The sequence below is a fragment of the Mobula birostris genome, chromosome 9 (genome assembly GCF_030028105.1).
Source record: "Mobula birostris isolate sMobBir1 chromosome 9, sMobBir1.hap1, whole genome shotgun sequence".
Classification (NCBI taxonomy): domain Eukaryota; kingdom Metazoa; phylum Chordata; class Chondrichthyes; order Myliobatiformes; family Myliobatidae; genus Mobula; species Mobula birostris.
Window position 1 is genome coordinate 5,130,726 of NC_092378.1, and position 22,888 is coordinate 5,153,613.

The 22,888-nt window shown below is 43.7% G+C and overlaps 1 protein-coding gene across 2 annotated transcripts in view; it reads left to right on the top strand.

The window, feature by feature from the left end:
• Positions 1–4,702: 4,702 nt before the first annotated feature.
• scaf11 (SR-related CTD-associated factor 11) overlaps positions 4,703–22,888 on the top strand; it is a 90,091-nt gene continuing 71,905 nt past the window's right edge. The window contains exons 1-2 of one of the 2 annotated variants that reach the window (XM_072267429.1): positions 4,703–4,919; positions 14,459–14,545. The gene's annotated coding sequence lies outside the window, so the exon portion shown is untranslated. The remainder of the gene's footprint in view (positions 4,920–14,458; positions 14,546–22,888) is intronic. The other variant, XM_072267428.1, reaches the window with a different exon arrangement.

The window sequence follows — 22,888 nt, forward strand, 5'->3', positions numbered from 1 at the left end:
GTGTAAATGAGCTGTTTGAAAATGTAGATGGGTGTGTTAGTAACTTTCTAGATGAGACTAAGATTGGTGGAGTTGTGGATAGTGTAAGAGACTGCCAAAGAGTACAGCGGGATGTAGATCAGTTGCAGATAATGGGCAGAGAAATGTCAAAGGAGTTTAACCCAAGCAAACGTGAAGTGTTGCACCTTAGTAGGTCAAATGCCAAGAGACAGTACACTATTAATGGCAAAACCCTTAACAGTGTTAATGAGCAGAGGGATCTTGGTATCCAAGTTCACTGATCCCTGAAAGTGGCTACACGGGTTGACGGGGTGGTTACGACGGTATATGGTATGCTCGTCTTTATTAGCCAAAGCATTGGGTTTGAAGTCAGGAGGTTATGTTGCGGCTTTATAAAACTCTAGTTAAACCACATCTGGAGTATTGCTCATAGTTCTGGTTGCCCCGTTTCAGGAAGGATGCCATGGCTTTGGAGAGAATGCAGAAGAGGTTTATCAGGATGTTGCCTGGATTAGAGGGCAAGAGCGAGAATGAGAGGTTAGACAAACTTGGGTTGTTTTCTCTGGAGCGGTAGAGGCTGAGAGGAGATCTGATGAAGGTTTATAAGATTATGAGAGACAGAGATAGAGTAGACAGAGAGCATCTATTTCCCAGTGTTGAAATGTCTAATACCAGAGTGAATGCATTTAAGGAGAGAGGGGGTAATGCTAAAAGAGACCTTATGGGCATTTTGTTTTACACAGTGGTGGGTGCCAGAATGTGCTGCCTGGGGTGGTGGTAGAGGCAGATACACTAGAGACCTTTAAGAGATATTTAGATAGGCACATGAATGTGAGGAAATTGGATGGATATGGATATTGTGTAGGCAGAAGAGATTACTAATTTAACTGGTTCAGTACAATATTGTGGCCCAAAGGGCCCATTCCTGAACTGGACTGTTCTGTGTTCTATATTAATAATGACTCCACCATCTTCCCGACCACTGAACCCAGGTTAACTGGTCTATAATTTATTTTTTCTGCCTCTCTCCGTTCTTGAAGAGTGGAGTGACATTTGCAATTTTCCCGTGTTCCAGAACCAGTGATTCTTGAAAGTTGATTACTATTGTCTCCACAATGTCTTCAGTTACCATTTTCAAAGCCCTGGGTCCAAGTGTCTCATCCACCTCCAAAGCTTTCTGCTTCCCAGGCACCTTCTCCTCGGTGACACTCACCTCCTCCCCCTGACATTCTTGTGTTTCTGGCACACTGCTCGTGTCTTCCACGGTGAAGACTGATGCAAAATACTTATCCAGTTTGTCTACCATTTCCTTGTCCTCCTTCACTACACCTCCAGTATCATTTTCCAGTGGCCTGATATCTATTCTCATCTCTTTTTCACTTGTTGTATATCTGAAAAAAAGAAGAACTTTTGGTATCTTCCTTCATATCTCATCTTTTCTTATTGTTTTTATAGTTGCCTTCTGTTGTTTTTCAAAAGCTTCTCAATCCTTTGACTTCCCACTCAATTTTTGCTATATTTTATGCCCTCTCTTTTGCTTTATTCTGTCTTTGAACTCTCTTGTCAGCAAGGATTGTCTCATCCTCCCTTTAGAATATCTCTTCCTTTATGGGATGTATCCTGTGCCTTTCAAATTGCTCTCAGAAACTCCAGCCATTGCTGTTCTGCCATCATCCCTGCTAGTGTCCCCTTCCAATCAACTTTGGCCAGCTCCTCTGTCATACCTCTGTAATTGCCTTTACTCTACTGTAATACTGATACATCTGATTTTAGCTTCTCCCACTCAAACTGTAGGGTGAATTCTATCATATTATGATCACAGGCTCCTAAGGGTTCCTTTACTTTAAGCTCCCAAATCAATTCTGGTTCATTATATAACACCCAACAGGAGAACGGGCAAAGGTAAGCTACTGAGGCATTAAAACCAGCTGCTTTGAGCAGCTGGGGCTCATCGGCCCCAGCTGGCAGCTCATCCTCAAGAAGAAAAACTCTGATCTCAAACCTCTGCTGCCTTGTGGCTATACACACAAATGGAGCAAACCCCGAGGGACAAATTCAGAGCTGGAGTCCCTAAGGCAGTCCTACATTGAGTTCAATGCATAAGTAACAGCTTGCTCTCCATATTGTACTGCCCTGTCTTATGTATCTCGTAGAGAGCTAGGACACATTATCCATGGTTGATCCCAATGAAGGGGAAGTCCTCAGTCCATACTTTGAGAATAAATTGGCTTTGACTTTGACATTGTTCTCCTGGTTGAGTAGCTACGTGCAGGATAGTTAACGTCTTTAATATGTCACAGTTGGTTGAGTAGCTACGTGAAGGATAGTTAACAACTTTATTATGTTACAGTTGTGACTCAACTTGGCAGAGCCTTGGTGACCTCTCTGCAATGTCCTCCCTAAAGGCGAAACAAAATAGCAAATTTTTAAATACAAAATTTCTGCAGATGCTGGAAGTCCAGAGCAAAACACACACAAAATGCAGGAGGAAATCAGCAGGCCAGGCAGGAGCTATGGAAATGAATAAATGATAAATGTTTCAGGCCAAGACTCCTCATCATAACTGCAAAGGAAGGGGGCTGAAGCCAGGATAAGAAAGTGGGGGGAGGGACTGGAACAGAAGCTGGCAGGTGACAGGTGAGATCAGGTGAGGGGGGTGGGGGGATGAAGTGATAAACTGGAGATGATAGGTTAAATAGGTTCTTTTCTATATCTGCATCAGACATGTTACATTTAACAATCAGGCATTGTATTAATTAAAATCTGCAAGAATCTTCAAGCATGCCTGTTACATGGGTGGCTTTGACGTATTCGTGCATTGTTGATTTACCTATTGAGACCCTGCACGGAGTAGGCCCTTCCGGCACTTCAAACCACATCACCCAGCACTCCCCCAGTTTAACCTTGGCCTAATCACAGGACAATTTACAATGACCAATTAACCAACGAACTGGTACGTCTTTAGACTGTGGGAGGAAATTGGAGCACCCGGAGGAAACCCACGCGTTCACGGAGAGAGCGTCACAGGCAGTGGCACTGTACAGCATTGTGCTAACCACTGTGCTACAGCAGCACCCTGCAAATACGTTTGCATTTTTAACAAGAAAATGTTGCATTGTATACTATTCCAAATAGTTCGCAAACAAACTGACCACTACTTCACTTTACAGTTTGTAAATGTCAAGTTTTTAATCCATGTAATGAAAATAAACGTTTAACTGAATTTCACTTTGAACAAACTACTCTATCATCCCCAAAGCAATAATTATAGTAGTTATGACCTTTGATTATGTAACTGCTATACCTTTTTACTTTATCCTTAAGTTTCATATCAAAACATAGCTTGATCATATCAATGCCCAGTTATAATACACCAGTCAGAATCTGAATCTGAATCACCTGCCAATGTCATGAAATTTGTCCTTAGCTGCAGCAGTACCATGCAATACATAATAAAAATTGTACATTACATGAAGTATGCATACATATATTTTAAGTTAAATTAAATAAGTAGTGCAAAAAGAGGGAAAAAATAGTGAGGTAATGTTCAGGGATTCAATGTTCATTCAGAAATCTGATGTCGGAGGGGAAAAAGCTGCTCCTGAATCCTGGTAAAAACGTGGCACTATTCAAACTGAAGCGGAGTTTTCATCAGCATTTTCCTAATTACACTGGTAAACGTTACAATGAAAGGTTTAAACAGAGGGTGCAAACTCGAGTTATGTTCATTTATAAGATTAACAGGGAATATAGAGGAAACAGAGTGGGATGGTTTGACTTGTTCAAGGTGTTACTTAACAAGATAAAACGTTTCCTCAAGTCGCTGAATCTGTATCGCAACATATTTATCAAAGGATGGAATCCAATGCGTAGCCATACAGTGAATTCCAATATACTGAATATTATGAGGTGCAAAGGAGGCTCCGATTTAACTACTAATGATGGGTTGTGGCTCTAATTAACGCTTTTCTGATCATTCTTGCTTAGGGCGATCAATGGTGTTGCAATGCAGATCTGCGGGAACTGCACGTTGACCAAAGCGCCACTGTGTGGCCGGTCTGGTACTACAGGCCAGATGGTGACGGCAGATTGTCTGCAGCGCCGCATGGCGGCCGGTCTGGTAATGCAGGCCGGACGGTGACGGCATCATCGCAGAATGGACGGTGGGAGAACTGACAGGACGACGGCACTGCCGCCCGGCGGCCGGTTTGGAACTTACAGCCCGGAGGATGACGACAACACCGCCCTGTGGCCGCAGGTATTTCCAACATGGTGACCGCACTGGAACTGCAGGCCGGAGGGAGACTGCGCGCCACACGGTGGCCGCTCTAGAACTGCAGGCCGGAGGGTGACGGCAGCGCCGCACAGCGGCCGCTCTGGAACTGCAGGCCGGAGGGTGACGGCAGCGCACACAGCGGCCGCTCTGGAACTGCAGGCCGGAGGGTGACGGCAGCGCCGCAGAGCGGCCGCTCTGGAACTGCAGGCCGGAGGGAGACAGCAGCGCCTCTCTGTGGCCGGAGGTATTTCCGACGGGGTGACGGCAGCGCCGCACAGCGGCCGCTCTGGAACTGCAGGCCGGAGGGTGACGGCAGCGCCGCACAGCGGCCGCTCTGGAACTGCAGGCCGGAGGGAGACAGCAGCGCCGCACAGCGGCCGCTCTGGAACTGCAGGCCGGAGGGAGACAGCAGCGCCGCTGTACGGTGGCCCGGAGCCGCGGCGACGCTCCGCTCCGCTCCTCTCCCCCTCCCCCAGCGACATGTGGATGTGAGGCTCGGGCCCGGCGCTTCCGCAGTGAGAGTGTGGCTTCCCCGGGCGTTCGGCGGCGGGCGGGTTTTAGCTCAGTGCCGAGTCGGTGGCGACGATGATCACATGAGCCCGGGGCCTTGTGCTGAAGCGGAGAGAGCGCGGTCCGGACTGAGGTGGGTGAGACCCAGGGGTGGGGGGCCTTTACAAAGTGCGTGAGCGGGGCCGCCTTTCAGGCCTAGCGGCGTCGGCGCGCCGTGACCCGGGCTCCGGAGCCTCTTCTCCTGCCGCTGAATCTGCTGGTGAAGCCGTCGGCAAGTGGCTCCTGTTGGCCTCGTTTTTCAGACGGAGGAGGAGGCCGAAATTGGATGGCGGGCTGGGCCCGGGGACTGGGCCTGGAGCCCGGAGCCCGCTGGCGAGCTTGGCAAGCCGCGAACGGTCTGTAGGAGACCCCGAGGTCGCTGGTAGGAGGCAGGGCCGGAGGCCAGGAGTTGTAAACAGAGGAGGGTGGCCGTGAAAACTGAGCGTTGAGACCTAATAAAGACAGTGAGAATAATAACCCAGTCAGAGAGTGAGCAGTAATCTCCCCTGGACTGAGTATTGTGTACACTGCAGGAAGTGTTTGTTAGACTTGATCGTTGTTGCCAGGACTGACGGTGCTTCTTAACTGGGAATGTGTTAATTTCGGGTGGAAAAAGGAGTTTGCTGGGAGTTTGGATTGTAATTCAAATGTATAAAAGAATGCAAGGTATGAACTAGATGAACGTCTGTGACCCATTTCTCCCAGTGATATCATTCACTAGATGACACAGATTTAATTGGGGAAAGGATTTCAAGGGTGCTGGGTTGAAGTATTCTATGTCTGGTGGAGGAGACTGAAATCTTCACTGGGTTTTTAATAAGCACACTGATCAAGACTTTTGAAGAATTTTAACCTGCCGTGAGGATTCAGGAAGTGAGATCAACCTGAAGTCTGTTGTGTTGTACTATCTTTTTTGTGATTGTAAGATAATAAAGATAGAGAATACAGTTGCTGGTGAATATTCTGTATGAAACACAGTTTCCGATTCTCAGTTGACGAAGTGGTTTAATCGAGGATGTTTAATAGAAGTTCAAAGTAAAATTTTATTTCAGAGTACATTTCTGAGATTCTGAGATACAATCCTGAGATTCTTTTTCTGCTTGCATACTTAGCACCTCTATAGAAAAGTAACTGTAAAGAGACAATAAACTACAAATACAGTTATAAATAAATAGTAAAGAATGAACATGAAATAGAAAAATAAAAGTTCTGACGAAGGGTCTCAGCCTGAAACATCGACTGTACCTCTTCCTAGAGATGCTGCCTGGCCTGCTGCGTTCACCAGCAACTTTGATGTGTGTTGCTTGAATTTCCAGCATCTGCAGAATTCCTGTTGTTTGCGTCCTTAAATTAGTGTAGTTATCCCCTTCTGTTCAAGGGCCTGGTGGTTGACGGCTAGTAATTTCTTGAACCTACCTGGTGGTGCGAGTCCTGAGACACTTGCACCTTCAACCTGATGGCAGCAGCAAGAAAGGAGCCTGACCTGGGTGGTGAGGATCTTTGATAATGGTTCCGCTTTTATACCGCAAAATTTCATGTAGATGTGCCCAATGGTTAGGAGGACTTTACCTGTGATGTATTGGGCCGAATCTGCTAACTTTTGTAAGACTTTCCACTCAAATCCTTCTAGGCTGTTAATTAAATCTTCATGCAATAAAGAGCAGCACACCTTTTTTTTACAATTCCTGTTAGATCTGCATATCAACCTTGTGTTAGAATAACACTTTTCACTGCTTTTCTATCTTCTAAAATATTTTTTCCACCAAAATTTATATGATTATAATTGTAGTACTTTTTAAGTACTGCTGTCACAAAACAGTAAATTTCACTAGTTCACTACGTATGTCAGAGATATATCTGATTCTGATACAGTTTTTCGCGTGCTCATCTACCTTATCCTCAGTTATTTATGTAACCTGCCTATATTCCCTTGAAGTCTCCCAGTGCATCCTCACAATTAAGGTTGCCATCTATCTTTGTATCATGTGCAAATTTAGACATACAGTGGATTCCAATTAATTAGGACACCAGTGTGTTTTGGCCCAATTGGCTGAAGTTTTATGGAAATAGTTAAAAAGGTGTAAAAAAAGACAAATTCTGGTTTAGCTGAGTAATAATTTATGCATTTAATGAAATACAGAACAAATTCGAATGCTGCCAATACCTCTACACTAATATAAAACTGTGTTTTAGTTCCTAATAGTTATCAACAGAAGAATTAATCTAGTGTAAGCTGTCGTATTCTTTGGTAAATGAACAAAATTAGCGCAGACACCTGCAGATAATGGGCTACTTTATACAATGTAATTGCCGATTGCATCCTCCAAATCTTCATTTTCATTGTAACATTCAAGGTGATTGCCAATATCTTCAAATTCATTGTAGTTCCTAACGTGTTGAAGTAGTGAAATCATTTCATTTTTACTCCTAGCCGTTTGTAGTATCTCCCAGCCTAATTGCTTGAAACTGCAGTGAACAAAACAGTTCTGAATTGTCTTGCTGCTTATTTCTCGCCAACTATCCGTGACAAAAATCACTGCTTTTTGAACATAAATGCACATGGGTTGCACTTGAATCCGATGGGGACCAATATCTTGGCAGGGAAGTTTGCTAAGGCTATTGGGGAGAGTTCGAACTAGAATTGCTGGGGGATGCAACTGAACTGAAGAGGTGCAGGAAGGGACGGTTGACACACAAATAGAGAAAGCTTGTAGGCAGTGCGAGAGGGAGGATAGGCAGGTGATAGAGGAGGGATGCGCTCAGACTGATGGCTTGAGATGTGTTGATTTTAATGCAAGAAGCGTCATAAACAAAGCAGATGAGCTTAGAGCGTGGATCAGTACTTGGAGCTATAATGTTGTGGCCATTACAGAGACTTGGATGGCTCAGGGGCAGGAATGGTTACTTCGAGTGCCGGGCTTTAGATGTTTCAGAAAGGACAGGGAGGGGGTTCAAAAGAGGTGGGGATATGACACTGCTGATCAGAGATAGTGCCACAGCTACAGAAAAGGAGGAAGTCATGGAGGGATTGTCTACTGAGGCTTCGTGGGTGGAAGTTAGAAACAGGAAAGGGTCAATAACTCTACTGGGTGTTTTTTATAGACACCCAATAGTAACAGGGACATTGAGGAGTAGATAGGGAGGCAGATTCTGGAAAGGTGTAATAATAATAGGGTTGTTGTGGTGCGAGATTTTAATTTCCCAAATATTGATTGGCATCTCCCCAGAGCAAGGGGTTTGTTAGGTGTATACAGGAAGGTTTCCTGACACAATATGTAGGAAAGCCTACAAGAGGAGAGGCTGTACTTGATCTGGTATTGGGAAATGAAGCTTTCAGGTGTCAGGTCTCTCAGTGGGAGAGCATTTTGGAGATAGTGATCACAACTCTGTCTCTTCTCCCATAGCATTGGAGAGGGATAGGAACAGACAAGTTAGGAGAGTGTTTAATTGGAGTAAGGGGAAATGTGAAGCTATCAGGTAGGAACTTGGAAGCATAAATTGGGAACAGATGTTCTCAGGGAAATGTATGTGAAGAGCAAGAGAATAAGATGTGAGAGAATAGGACCAATCAAATGTGACAGTGGAAAAGTGTGTATGGAACCAGAGGAGATGGCAGAGATACTTAATGAATACTTTGCTTCAGTATTCATTACAGAAAAGGATTTTGGGGATTGTAGGGATGACTTACAATGGATTGAAAAGCTTGAGCATATAGACATCAGAAAGAGGATGTGCAGGAGCTGTTGGAAAGCATCAAGTTGGATAAGTCTCCAGGACCGGACGGGATGTACCCCAGGCTACTGTGGGAGGTGAGGGAGGATGATTGCTGAGCCTCTGGCAATGATCTTCGCGTCATCAGTGGGGACAGGAGAGGTTCTGGAGGATTGGAGGGTTGCAGATGTTGTTTCCTTATTCAAGAAAGGGAGTAGAGAAAGCCCAGGAAATTGTAGACCAGTGAGTCTTATTTCAGTGGTTGGTAATTTGATGGAAAAGATCCTGAGAGGCAGGATTTATGAACATTTGGAGAGGCATAATATGATTAGAAATAGTCAGCATGGCTTTGTCAAAGGCAAGTCGTGCCTTACGAGCCTGACTGAATTTTTTGAGGATGTAACAAAACACCTAGATGAAGGTAGAGCAGTAGATGCAGTGTATATGGATTTCAGCAAGGCATTTGGTAAGGTACTCCATGCAAGGCTTATTGAAAAAGTAAGGAGGTGTGGGATCCAATGAGACCTTGCTTTTGGATGGGATCCAGAATTAGCTTCCTCACAGAAGGCAAAGTAGTGGGTATAGATGGATCATATTCTGCATGGAGGTCGGTGACCAGTGGTGTGTTCTGGGACCCCTTCTCTTCGTGATTTTTATAAATGACCTGGATGAGGAAGTGGAGGGATGGGTTAGTAAATTTGCTGATGACACAAAGGTTGGGGGTGTTGTGGATAGTGTGGAGAGCTGTCAGAGGTTACAGCGGGACATCGATAGGATGCAAAACGGGCTGAGAAGTGGCAGATGGAGTTCAACCCAGATAAGTTTGAGGTGGTTCATTTTGGTAGGTCAAATATGGCAGAATATAGTATCAATGGTTAGACTCTTGGCAGTGTGGAGGATCAGAGGGATCTTGGGGTCTGAGTCCATAGGACACTCAAGAAGGCATACGGTGTATTGGCCCTCATCAACCGTGGGATTGAGTTCAATAGCCAAGAGGTAATGTTACAGCTATATAGGACCCTGGTCAGACCCCACTTGGAGTAATCTGCTCAGTTCTGGTCACCTCATTACAGGAAGGATGTGGAAACTATAGAAAGGGTGCAGAGGAGACGTACAAGGATGTTGCCTGGATTGAGGAGCATGCCTTATGAGAATAGATTGAGTGAACTCGGCCTTTTCTCCTTGGAGTGACGGAGGATGAGAAGTGACTTGATAGAGGTGTATAAGGTGATGAGAGGTGTTGATTGTGTGGATAGTCAGAGGCTTTTTCCCAGGGCTGAAATGGCTAACACGAGAGGGCACAGTTTTTAGGTGCTTGGAAGTAGGTACAGAGGAGATGTCAGGGGTAAGTTTTTACACAGAGAGTGGTGAGTGTGTGGAATGGGCTGCCGGTAATGGTGGTGGAGGGGGATACGATAGGATCTTTTAAGAGACTCCTGGATAGGTACATGGAGCTTAGAAAAATAGAGGGCTATGGGTAACCCTAGGTAATTTCCAAGATAGGACGTGTTCGGCACAGCATTGTGGGCCAAAGGGCCTGTATTGTGCTGTATGTTTTCTATGTTTCTACAACTGACGCTTTTTAAAAACTGTTTGCTCTAAACACGATGTAGTGTCTAACGGCCACACGTGCACGCAGCTGACGCTTTGGAAACTGTTTGGCAACAGTTTACTTTGTCCAATTCCATGTGCTCTAATTTTATTTCATCAGTAGCATCTTATTGAAGGTTTTCCAAATATCCACTGACTCCGTTTCTTGCTCACCTTTATCTGTCTGCCAGTTACAATTCAAAAGAACTCTTAACTGATTTGTCAAACATGATCTTCCCTTTGAATGGTGTATTGATGTAATTTGCTTTTACCATCTGCTGAATGATGGATCCTAACATATTTCCACTATTGATATTGGGCCAGCAGGTTTATAAGTTACCTATTTTCTCTCAGTCATTTCTTATATTCTGTATTTGACGCCTTCCATTGCATGGGAATCACTCTGTGGTGGAAGTATGAAAAATAGTATCTGTGTACTCAGAACTTTGGGGCAAACTCATCAGATCCTAAAAAGATACTGTCTTTCAGCATCACAGATTTGTCCGTTTCCATTTTTCCCACTAACTCTTAATTTCTTTCAGCTCCTCGGTGTCTCCAGATCTGTTCTCCACTATTTCAGGAATGTTTTCACATTTGTTATCTCGGAATATCTTTTCTTCATTCCCAAAATCATGTCACGTTTGATTCCAATTTTTTGTTTTAAATGCCACCTTGCCTTTATCATTCGGGACCTTTAGAGCAGTGATTCTCAACTGTTTTTTGGCCACGGCCCCCTTAGGAGCTCTTCTCAGGTTCCAGGACCCCCCCCCTTTCAAACAGGGATACAACACGAACAGATAGACAGAAAATCATTTATTATTGAACACCAAGAAAACTTGAACATTCCGACATACTGGACAAAACTTTAAAACCTGTATGAAATTAAACATCTATCAGGCCTAATGCAATCCTTGAGCTTGGTGCTTTTCTGCAAGTTTCATGATATCAGGCTCCAAATGAGACAATGACAGTTGGAGGTCACCTCTTGTTGTGATATCAATTCTGTTCCTGGATGTTGTCAAGGGAACTACAAGGAATATTGTTCTCGGTTAAGTAACTTTTGACTTCTTCAGAAATAGACACTCCCTTAGTATCCGGTTTAATCCTCCTGGCAAACAACATCTCTTCCATCAGTTCGTTTCCGTTCCAGAATCTCACATAAGCCGTGAGAAGAGCGTCATTATCTTGTTAAGTAGTTTTGTCTAATTGTAAAGAGAATTTCTTGGATTGTAATGAACTGACCAATCCCTCTTCACTGTCCCGTGCCACCTCATCAATTCTTCTGGCAACAGTAGAATTACTCAAAGGAATCGCCTGAATTGTTTCTTTGGCACTCAAATTCATGACATCAGATATTACTATGGACACTGAAGGCAGGATAAGTGATTCACCAATGTTGTGAGCATTTCCAGTTTTAGCAATCAGTTTACTAATTTTGTATGATGCAACAAGACCCTTCTCTAATTTCTGTGATGTTTGATTCAGTGTTGGCCTTCTCTCAAAATTATCTCAAAGGTTTTTGAAGAAATCTAAGTGTTTATCCTTCTTCTATGGATGCGAGGTGTCCAAATGTTTTTTCAATTTGCTTGGCCTCATGCTTTCATTTGACAATGTAGTCATGCAGTTCAAACACATGGGTAAAGATGGGTTTTGCGGAGATGCGATGAAACCATACGATAAGTATTCCTCTGAATACATCCGACACTTTTTTTCGCCAAGGAACTCATGGGTAGAATTATTTTTGAAAATACTAAGCGCGCGAAATACAGATACAGCTTTCCCCCGCCATCCAAAGGTAGATCGTTCCTATGAAACGGTTCGTAAGCTGAAATGTCGTAAAGCGAAGAAGCAATTACCATTTATTTATATGGGAAAATTCCGTGAGCATTCGCAGACCCAAAAATAACCTACCAAATCATGCCAAATAACACATAAGACCTAAAATAACAGTAACATATAGTAAAAGCAGGAATGATATGATAAATACACAGTCTATATAAAGTAGAAATACTTTTCCACAATCATTACTGAACTGTTCTCCGTAGCGAAAATCTCACACAAGCACTGTTGGCAAAAACAGGGCGCAAGTGCTCTCCAGTAACCTTTAAGCTATGAAGCTGCCAAATCATACCAAATAACACATAAAAATACACAGCCGATATAAAGTAGAAATAATGTATGTACAGTGTAGTATCACTTACCGGAATTGGTTCAGCGCCGAGCACACTGATGATGGTATGTTAGGCTGAGTTGTCACGGGCTGGGGTGGTGCAGTGGCCCCCACCCTCCAGGCCGCCGACAGATACCGAACCGCAAAGCATGCAAGGATCCGGTGGTAGCCGGGAGGCACACAGCACATCTTTAAGAAAAAAGCCAAAATAAACATGCCCATTTCCTCTTCCAATTGCATGTCAGCCCAGATCAGTGCCGATTTCCGATTGCATCGTCTATGATCTGGGCCAACAACTACGTGTTGCGCAGCACCTAATTAATTAGCATGTTTACTTCGGCTTTTTTCTTAAAGATGTGCAGTGTGCCTCCCGGCTACTGCTGCATTCTCCGCGAATCGGTACAGTATCTGTCCGCGGCCTGGGTGTTGGGGTGGTGGAACACTGGGGTGTTATCTCGTCGTCTGTTTCCATTAGGGCAGACAGCTCATCTTCTCCTATGACTGCCCGCCTCGATGTCAAAGGTCAAGGTTCGTCATCTGCTGTGGCTGATGTGGAAGGCTTGTTTGACTGCTGATCCTCGCGCACTTTTCTAAAATACAGTTCTTTGTAAGGACTCAAACCATCTTGCAAATATCCCCTAAACCTATGTACCCTTTCAGAATTAAAGTCGTGCTTTATCATTGCAGTGAAAATCTCACATAGTTGCTTCACTTTCGCTACTGCATTTGGTTTCAATTGTTATCCTTTCCTCTTCCAATTGCATCTATCAGTTCTTGGTCATGGGATGCCAAAATCTCTTCAACATCATCTTCATCAGCTTCCTCAAGCCAAACTCACTTAGTCCTTACTTCGTTCACCACGATCGAAACGCTTAATTATGTCTAGTTTTACACTGAGTGTAACCCCCTTAAGAGCTCTTTTTGGCTTTTCCGACACCATAGAACTCATCTTGCAAATGGCTGCTCACAGGCTCGTGTTTCAGCAATGCCCTTACGAATCCGGGCGCTGCCTTTTATCACGCGCTGCTTTTTTTCCGTAACAGTGAAAACACCTTCTGAAAGCGAAAACAGGGTACTAATGTAGGTCTTTCATAACAGTGAGGTTTCATAAAGCGAATGTTCGAAAAGTGGGGAACACCTGTACATTACTGACAAAAATTGCTGTCACCTAAAGCCAGGGATTTTTTTTCGGTGAGTTCATATGCAGTAATAAACACTTTTCACAACCTACCTTAACGTATAATATATCCAAACACATATACTTTAAAGTTACTAGGCTAAAAAAGGCCTAACAAGACACGCTGATCTTCGGAGAATGAAGTATGGCGATAAGGGATGCGAGAACCCTTGATTGAATACGTTGACTCGGTGCAGTCTGATTCGCGACTGACTCTGAAGTGAGGCTGTGTGGGAGGAGCTTAAGCAATGAATTTACTGGGTGCGCCAAATTCAGACGGTGTGTTGGAAGGATATTATAAATAGGAGGGAAACTATTGACTCCAATGAAGGCTGCTGCTTAGGTATTTCATCGGTTCAGTTACCAGGGTCCCTGTAAACCCCTGAGGCTCCCCTTCTCACAGTTCTCAGTCAGTGGCCCCCGTTGAGAATGGCTGCTGCAGAGAGCTCTCCAGATGCATTTTGGACTAGTGTTTCTTAACTCCAACCAAACAGATCCCACTTCTTGTTTTCGCTGTACTGCCCCCCCCATCTTCCACTTCTAAAGTTTTAAGTATCCTGGAATATTGAGCTCTCAGATTTTGGCCACTTTGCAGCAATGGCAGCTACATTATAGACCTTTATTTGCTTTGTGTCATTAGTTTGTCATTCTTGTGTTGAATGCTGTGTGTAATCAGAGAAAGAGGGGTTAATGAGATTTTTTTTGTTATTCCCTATTTTGATTGTAATTGTAAGTAGTTTCTTATGTTTGTGTCTTATATCTGCAATTCAGACTTTTAGATTATTATTTATTTCTCTATTCAGTATAACTATCATATTGGTTTTCTTGTTAAATATCCCATTGCCACACACTGTTTAGTATAGGGTACCTACACCGCCCATCTACTGTTCCCCTCACTTAGTTTCAGCTATAACCTAGCTTGTACTCCGTCCCTCCCTGCCCCCAACACCCTTTTTATTCTGGTTTCTTTCTCCTTCCTTCCCAGTCCTGAAGATGGGTCTTGGCCCGAGATGTCAACTCCTTATTCCTCTCCATAGATGCTGCCTGACCTGCTGAATTCAAAGGTTCAAAGGTACAATTTGATGTTAGAGAAATGTATACAATATACATCCTGAAATGCTTTTTCTTCACAACCATCCACGAAAACAGAGGAGTGCCCCAAAGAATGAATGACTGTTAAATGTTAGAACCCCAAAGTCCCCCCGCAGCTCCCCTCCCTCCCTCACATAAGCGGCAGCAAGCAACTATCCTCCTCCCCCCACCGGCAAAAATAAAGCACACCCGCTACCAGCACTCAAGCGTGAGCAAAGCGATAGCAAAGTCACAAGACTTGCAGTTACCCCAAAGACTACGTTGTTCACCTGATAATTGGACATGCTGCAGGCTCTCTCGCTCCAATAAGGGAGAAGAGGTGACTCCCATTTTCCAATGAACGGGAGACATAACAAACAACTCGCTGGTTTACGATGTTAAAAGTCTGTTACGTCACTTTTTTCGAGCTCTGTGCCTGGAGATCGCAAGGATCCCGGGTTCCCAAGCACACAGCAGATGTTCCGACTCCCCCAACGACACGTGGGTCTCCTGTGGCAACACCGACCCTTGATTCGCCCGTCTCCAGTTCCTTGAGATTCCAGGCTTCTGAATCCATGCCGAAATCTTAGGTTGAGACTTTGGCGTGCCGAATAGCGGCTGATTGTGGAACCCTGAGAGCAGGTCCCATTCCCACAAAGAACCGTAGTCAGCGTGTAACTGCAGGTCAGGGTCTTCAAAAGAACCTTGAAAGAGAAAAATAGAAATATTGAAGATGAAAATAGAACTGTTTTTGAAGATGCAGGCAAAGGAGTCGCCGTTGACAATAAGGTCAGAAGGCATAGGAGCAGAATTAGGCCATTCAGCCCATTGGTCTGCTCAATGATGCCATCATAGCTGATTTATTATCCCTGTTAATTCCATTCTCCTACCTTCTCCCTGTAACTTTTCATACACTGACTAAGCAAGAACCTATCAATCTCCACTTTAAATGCACCCAATGACTTGAACTGCACAGCTGTTTGTGGCAATGAATTCCACAAGTTCACCACCCGCTGACGAAAGAAATTCCTCCTCATCTCTGTTCTAAATGAATATCCTTCAATTCTGAAACTGTGCCCTTTGGTCCTAGACTCCTCCACTACAGGAAACATCCTCTCCACATTCACTCTATCTGGCTTTTCAACATTCGATACGTTACAATAAGATCCCCCTCTTCGTTCTTCTGAATTCCAGCGAGTACAGGCCCAGAGCCAACAAACACTCTTCATAGGACAAGCCTTTCAATCCCGCAATCATTTTCATGAACCTCCTTTGAACCCTCTCCAATGTCAGCAGATTCTTGGATAATGGACCTAAAACTGCTCACAATACTCCAAGTGGGGCCTTATCAGTACTTTATAAAGCCTCAGCATTACATTCTTGCTTTTATGTTCTAGTCCTCTTGAAATGAGTGCTAGCATTGCATTTGCCTTCCTCAACACCAACACAATCTGCAAATTAACCTTTAGGGAACCCTGCACGAGGACACCAAGTCTCTTTGCACCTCCGATTTTTGGATTTTCTGCCTGTCTCTGCCTTTATTCCTTCTACCAAACTGCATGACCATACACTTCCCAATACTGTATTCCATGTACCACTTGTTTGACCATTCTCCCAATCTGTTTAAGTCCTTCTGCAGACTCCGTGTTTCCTCAAAACTGCCTGCCCCTCCACCTATCTCTGTATCATCGCAAATGTGGCCACAAAGCCATCAATTCCTTCATCCAAATCAATGACATATGATGCAAAAAGAAGTGGTCCCAATACTGACCTCTGCAGAACACCACTAGTCACCACTTTACTCCCACCCTTTCCTCCTGCTAGTCTATCTTCTACCTATGCTAGTGTCTTTTCCGTAATACCATGGGATCTTATTAACCAGCCTCCTGTGTGGCACCTTGTTAAAGCCTTCTGAAAATCCAAGTAAACAGCATCCACCGACCTTCCTTTGTCTGTCCTGCAAGTTCAAAAAATTTCAACAGATTCGTCAGGCAAGAATTCCGCTTAAGAAAACAAACCATACTGCCTATGGTCTCCAAGTATCCCGAAACCTCATCCTTAATAAATGGACGCCAACAACTGAGGTCAGGCTAACTGGCTTATAATTTCCTTACTTTTGCTTCCTTCCCTTCTTAAAGAGTGGAATAACTTTTGCAATTTTCCAGTCCTCCAGGATCTAGTGATACTTGAAAGATCATTACTAATGCCTGTACAATTTCTTCAGCTACCTCTTTCAGATCCCTGTGGTGGACTCCATCTGGTCCAGGTGACTTATCTACCTCCAGACCTTTCAGCTTCCCAAGCACCTGCTCCTTAGTCATAGCAACTGAACACTCTGACACTCCCAAATTTCTGGCATACTGCTAGTGTTTTCCACAGTGAAGACTGACGCAAAACACTGAAGTTCAATCTGCCATTTCTTTGTCACCTGTTTCTACGTCTCCAGCGTCATTTGGAGGCAAGATATTGACAACAACCAACACGACTAACGCCAACATCCTGCAGACAGTTCACGAAACTACTACTACTTTTAAATATACTTCTACAAATCTGTGTGTTATTGGAGCCTGTAATTTACATTTTGATACAACACACATCCAAGTTGCTGGTGAATGCAGCAGGCCAGGCAGCATCTCTAGGAAGAGGTACAGTCGACGTTTCTGGCCGAGACCCTTCGTCAGGACTAACTGAAGTAAGGGCTAGTAAGAGATTTGAGAGGGGGAGGGGGAGATCCAAAATGATAGGAGAAGACAGGAGGGGGAGGGATGGAGCCAAGAGCTGGACAGATGATTGGCAAAGGGGATATGAGAGGATCATGGGACAGGAGGCCCAGGGAGAAGGAAAAGGGGGAGGGGGGGAACCCAGAGGATGGGCAAGGGGTATAGTCAGAGGGACAGAGGGAGAAAAGGGAGAGAGTGAGAGAGAGAGAGAAAGAATGTGTGTATATAAATATTAAGCCACACTCAGGGTGGAGGAACAACACCTTATATTCTGTCTGGGTAGCCTCCAACCTGATGGCATGAACATTGACTTCTCTAACTTCCACCTATGCCCCACCTCCCCCTCGTACTCCATCCGTTATTTATTTATATACACACATTCTTTCTCTCTCTCTCCTTTTTCTCCCTCTGTCCCTCTCACTATACCCCTTGCCCATCCTCTGGGTTCCCCCCTTCTCCCCCTTTTCCTTCTCCCTGGGCCTCCTGTCCCATGATCCTCTCATATCCCCTTTTGCCAATCACCTGTCCAGCTTTTGGCTCCATCCCTCCCCCTCCCACTTTCAAATCTCTTACTAGCTCTTCTTTCAGTTAGTCCTGACAAAGGGTCTCGGCCCGAAACGTCGACTGTACCTCTTCCTAGAGATGCTGCCTGACCTGCTGTGTTCACCAGCAACTTTGATGTGTGTTGCTTGAATTTTCAGCATCTGCAAAATTCCTCATGTTTACGTTTTTACATTTTGATAATGTGTTTTTGAGCCAACTGAGTGACCTGGTGCTTTTGTCTCCGAGGGAACTCAGCATGGTTGAGAACGGATTGTGCAGCCTAATCGCAGAGCGTGAACCCACGTTCAGCACCAATTGACAACTAACTTGCCGATTAAGGCATCAAGCAAGATGAAATCATCAAGGTTAAGAGCAGAAGGCAGGCAGGTGTTCAGCACCACCTGCCTGCAATTGACCTGTTACCTCTCCTTCTCACTTGCTCCTGCCAGAAAAAGGCACAGGATTCTTGGGTTTGGGCAAGTTTTGATTGGCACAGTTTGTGGATTGGACTCTCTTGTTTTTAGAGGACTCTGCAGTTCATGTTATGTGTGTTTCTGCTTACCTTTTATTACCATTTTGATTGGTGCAGACTGGCTCTGCAGCCTGTGGTCTGCGAATGACAATACTAAATTAAACCGAACATTCCTAGACTGTTTCAAGGACTCTACGGTTTGATGTTTAATATTCTTTTTATTTGCTTGTTTTTTGCTATCTGCATGATTTATTTGTTTTTAGCGCATTGGGTGTTTGATCTTTTTTAAATTGTGGTTCTTTGTTTCGTTGCTGTCTGTGGGAAGATGAATCTCAGGGTTGTATACTGCATACGTACTTTGATAGAAGTGTATTTTGAATCTTTGAATCATTTTCCAGCTGTCCGATATCCACTCTTGCTGTTATTTTACTCTTTGTACATCTGAAACAAGCTTTTGGTTTTCTTATTTTATTGGCTAGCTTTCCACGATAGTTCACCTTTACGGTCCTTTTGATTTTTTTGAAAACTTCCCAATCCTCTAACTGTCCATTAATTTTTACTATTTTAAATGCCCTCTCCTTTGCTTTTATGCTGTCTTTGACTTCCCTTGTCCAGCCATGGTTGCATCAATGAATACTACTACATCTTTGGGATGCATTTATCCTGTGCCCTCCAAATTGCCCTAAAAAATTCCAGCCATAGCTGTTCTACTGTCATGCCTGAACTCTTCCAATCAAAGTTGCCAGTTCCTCTCTTATGCCTCTGTAATTCCCTTAACTCCACTGTAATACTGCAATACCTGCTTTTAGCTTCTCCATCTCAAACAGCAGGGTGAATTCTATCCCAATATTTTCTAATGATTCCTTTACCTTGAGCTCCCTAAGTGCGTTGTTCTGCATGTCCAGTTTTTGCAGAATCTTGTGTTTCCTGTTTGATTTAGTATCTGATTTCAATGCTAGTTATTTGATTTGCTCAGGAACGGACAGAAGCCAGTGCTGGTGGTACAGCCCCCTCCTCATCAGCATTGGTGTCAGCATCCCATGGAGTGAAACCCATCTCTCCCACACCAACCTTTCAGCCATGGTGTTAGTGACCTTATGTCAGTTTAGAGGTGACACAGGTAACAATTCAGAGATAATTACTGCTGTGGTTCTTATTTCTTTAGAGATATAGCCCTGCTGTGTGATGAACTTAGACTGAGGCTATGGGCCTACTCCGGCCGCCCTGGGATTCGGATCTTTGAACTCAGTTTGGTTCGGATTTGCTGTTGCTTGCTTTTATAGTTTGCATGATTTGTGGTTTTTTTTAAACACTCTTTCTCTGCACATTGGGTGTTTGTCTTTTTTTAAATTGGGTTCTTTCGGGTTTCTTGCTTTGTGGTTTCCTGTAAGCAGACGGATCTCAAGGTTGTATAATTTATATGTACTTTGAATCCTTGAATCCTTTGAATAGGCCCTTCTGGCCCAGTGAGCCACATTGCCCAGCAACCCATCCATTTAACCCTAGCCTAATCATGGGACAATTTACAATGACCAGTTATTCTAGTAAACAGTACTATGGACTGTGGGGGGAAGCCAGCGCACTGTGGGAAACCAATGCAGTCATGGGGAGAATGTACAAACTCCTTGCAGATGGTGCCAGAATTGAACACCGAAATCTGGAACACCTTAAGATGTAATAACGTTGCGCTAACCGCTCCGCTTCCATAGTGCCCTACTTTGAATCCTCCCAGTGCATACACCTTCAGCCAATCCAGTTTAACCTTAGTTTTGCCAATATTGCACTGTTGTTTACTGTATTAGAAAGGGGTCATTCTACACATCAGATACATCCCAGCTCTCAACAGCATAATTCAATCCATCCCGCCCGCCTCCCTCTCCTTATTTTTCGTACCTCTTCCACTCCTCTTTTACACTTTTGGTGCTTGCCTACACCCGAGATTGGATTACAGGAACCAACTAACCTTGTAGCATATATTTTGGGTACGAAACAGAACTGAAGCACTCAATGAGGACTTAAGAAATGTTCCCAAAAAGAAATGTTTGACCTGGGATTGAGTAGTAAAATCCCAAAGACAATATAGTATTACGCCTGATGATTGATGAATAGTTGACCTGGAGATTGAAAGTGAGTAGTGGCCAGTCAGTCAGACTGGGGTTGTTAAGCAGTAGTCCACAAGGACATGACTGATTGTCAACTTGTCAGTTAATTAACCATCAGTAGGGAACCTGAGCAATAATTGTCATGGAAACTGGGGATAATAATTGTGGTGGAAATTCCTTTGGAATATTAAAAAAGAATCAAACAGTCATGTTTGTTGTGACTTGCTGTAAATTGTAATGGGATATCTGCCAAAGGGAACATTTAGAAAGGGCAGATTAATTGTCAAGTGAGAAGCTTTTCCATTTACCTAGCAGTGAAGTTCCCAATTACTAGGCCACGTTATGTCACTGATTCTTTGATATGCAAAAGGATTGTGTTCCTGGAAAACAATCAAAAGTCAAAATACACAAATTGATAACACTTATTGGTATAAACTGAGCATTTTTGTTGCATTCTAAGGGTCAACAATTTTGGTCAAAATTTAAATATACATCAATACAACTATCAAAAATAAAATTGTTTTATTAACAATTAATAGAAGCATTTATATTATCAAAGTAGCTGTTGTTGCCGATAGTAAAATAAAGTAATCTACTAGATCAGTTCAAGGTGAATTTAAATCCTGAAGAAGGGTCTCAGCCCGAAACATTGACTAACTATTTCCTTGGATGCTGCCTGATCTGCTTGCTGAGTTCCACCAGCATTTTATGTGTGTTGCTTTGAACTTCCAGCATCTGTAGACTTCCTTGCATCTACATTTCACTAACCCCCATGCGCCCCTCCACCTCCCGTTGTATGTATGGGAGGAACTGCCACCCTTGGCAGGGCACTGGCTGACACTAGACTCACTGAATACTTGAGAGGCATCACTTGGTGTTGGCCTTGTTGAAACCGCGCCTGGGGAAGGGAGGAGTACAGCATCATCTCGTTCATCCTCAGACTCCGCTAAGTGTTTATTTTCAAACACTGAGGTAGACACTATTATCCTTTGCCTGTTCTTTCTGTGTCTTTTCCTCCTTTAATTTTTGCTCACTTTCTCTGCATTCTGGTATTCATCTAAGTGTTTTTGGATTTTACATTGACATTAAACAAACACAGGCCACCCTATAGTCTTCTCACATTTTCCTTTCTCTAACAACACGCCTGCAGACACTCATTTAGTCTGTTCCACACACTACAACAGACTTAATACTTTTTGATTCAAAATGCACACTACAGAAGTCCTTTAGAGGTCTGGTATAGGAGCATTTCACCCTACCATTCACACACACTCAGGTGCTGTGCACATGCGCACACACAGACACACGCATTCCTGTCTTTAAACAATACGCTTACTAAATTTTCCTGTGCTTTGTGCGGGACTTCAAGCCGGACCATGACAACAGCTGGTGTAGGACTCCAATCTGAACCATGATGGCGTCTTACGTGGAACTCTGAACCAGATTGCGGCAGCACCTCGCGCAGCCCTCCAACCCAGACCGTAACAATCTGGCCTTTTTTTTAAACACTACAACTTTCCTTTGTAGGTGACTAAGGTGGCGTAGGTGACTACTCCACACAGGAGGAAACTTGTGCTCCAGCAGCAGACCTGGTCCCTTGCTCAAATATGAGCAGCATAGGATTTAGGTCTAATAGCTACCGAGGCTAAATTCCTTTCTCTTGTATAATGAAGCCAAGGGTTAGCCATCTTGGTGGAACCCCCAAGCAACTGTCATCGCTAAAAATAAAATAACTAAAGTAACTGGGCCCAGAAGGCATGCGCTCTTTAACAACTCAAGCATTCCTTTTTATTTTACATGTGCACAAGAAGAACAGCATCACCCCATCACCCACACTGTTTTGAAGTCTAAACAGAAAACTGCCATTTTTATATAGAATTGGCTTATCAGTTATGGATATTGATCATTGTAAATTATATATGTTTGAATTCCTTACTCGTAATTTCGATCACCATTCACAATGAAGGTGTTAAAGTCAATCGAAACTTCATGCAGGCAACTGATGATATTTTAAAGTTAGTAAATTCAATAGAGCCTTAATTACTGGTTATGTTTGACCTCTTGTCTGTCTCTGGCGGGGGTGGGATCTATTGTGTAAAGAGACTCACTTGTCTGGCTTGAGTACGCAATGCTGCAGGTAAAGCAGGTTCCCTTGTCTGTAGTAAGCAGAGGTGTCTACAGTGCTGTCTCACTACCACTTCCCAGGCTATGCTTGCTTTAACCTTTTCCTTACCACAAATTGCACAATATTCTGATCTTTCACTTGCTAAGTGAAACATTACAGGTTCTGAGTGGATAGGAAGAGAACGTGTCCTCTTGTGGGTACATTTTGATCTAGGCATCACAGACTGAGATGAGGTGCAACTTGTTCACCATGGGTAGTGAGTCTTTATAGTTCTGTTCAAGGACTAGTAGAGACAGATTATTTGAATATTTTTTAAAGTGGAGATAGTGAGGTTCTTTAAGCAATTGGGTAAAAGTTACCATAAGTAAATTGGCAAGTGCAG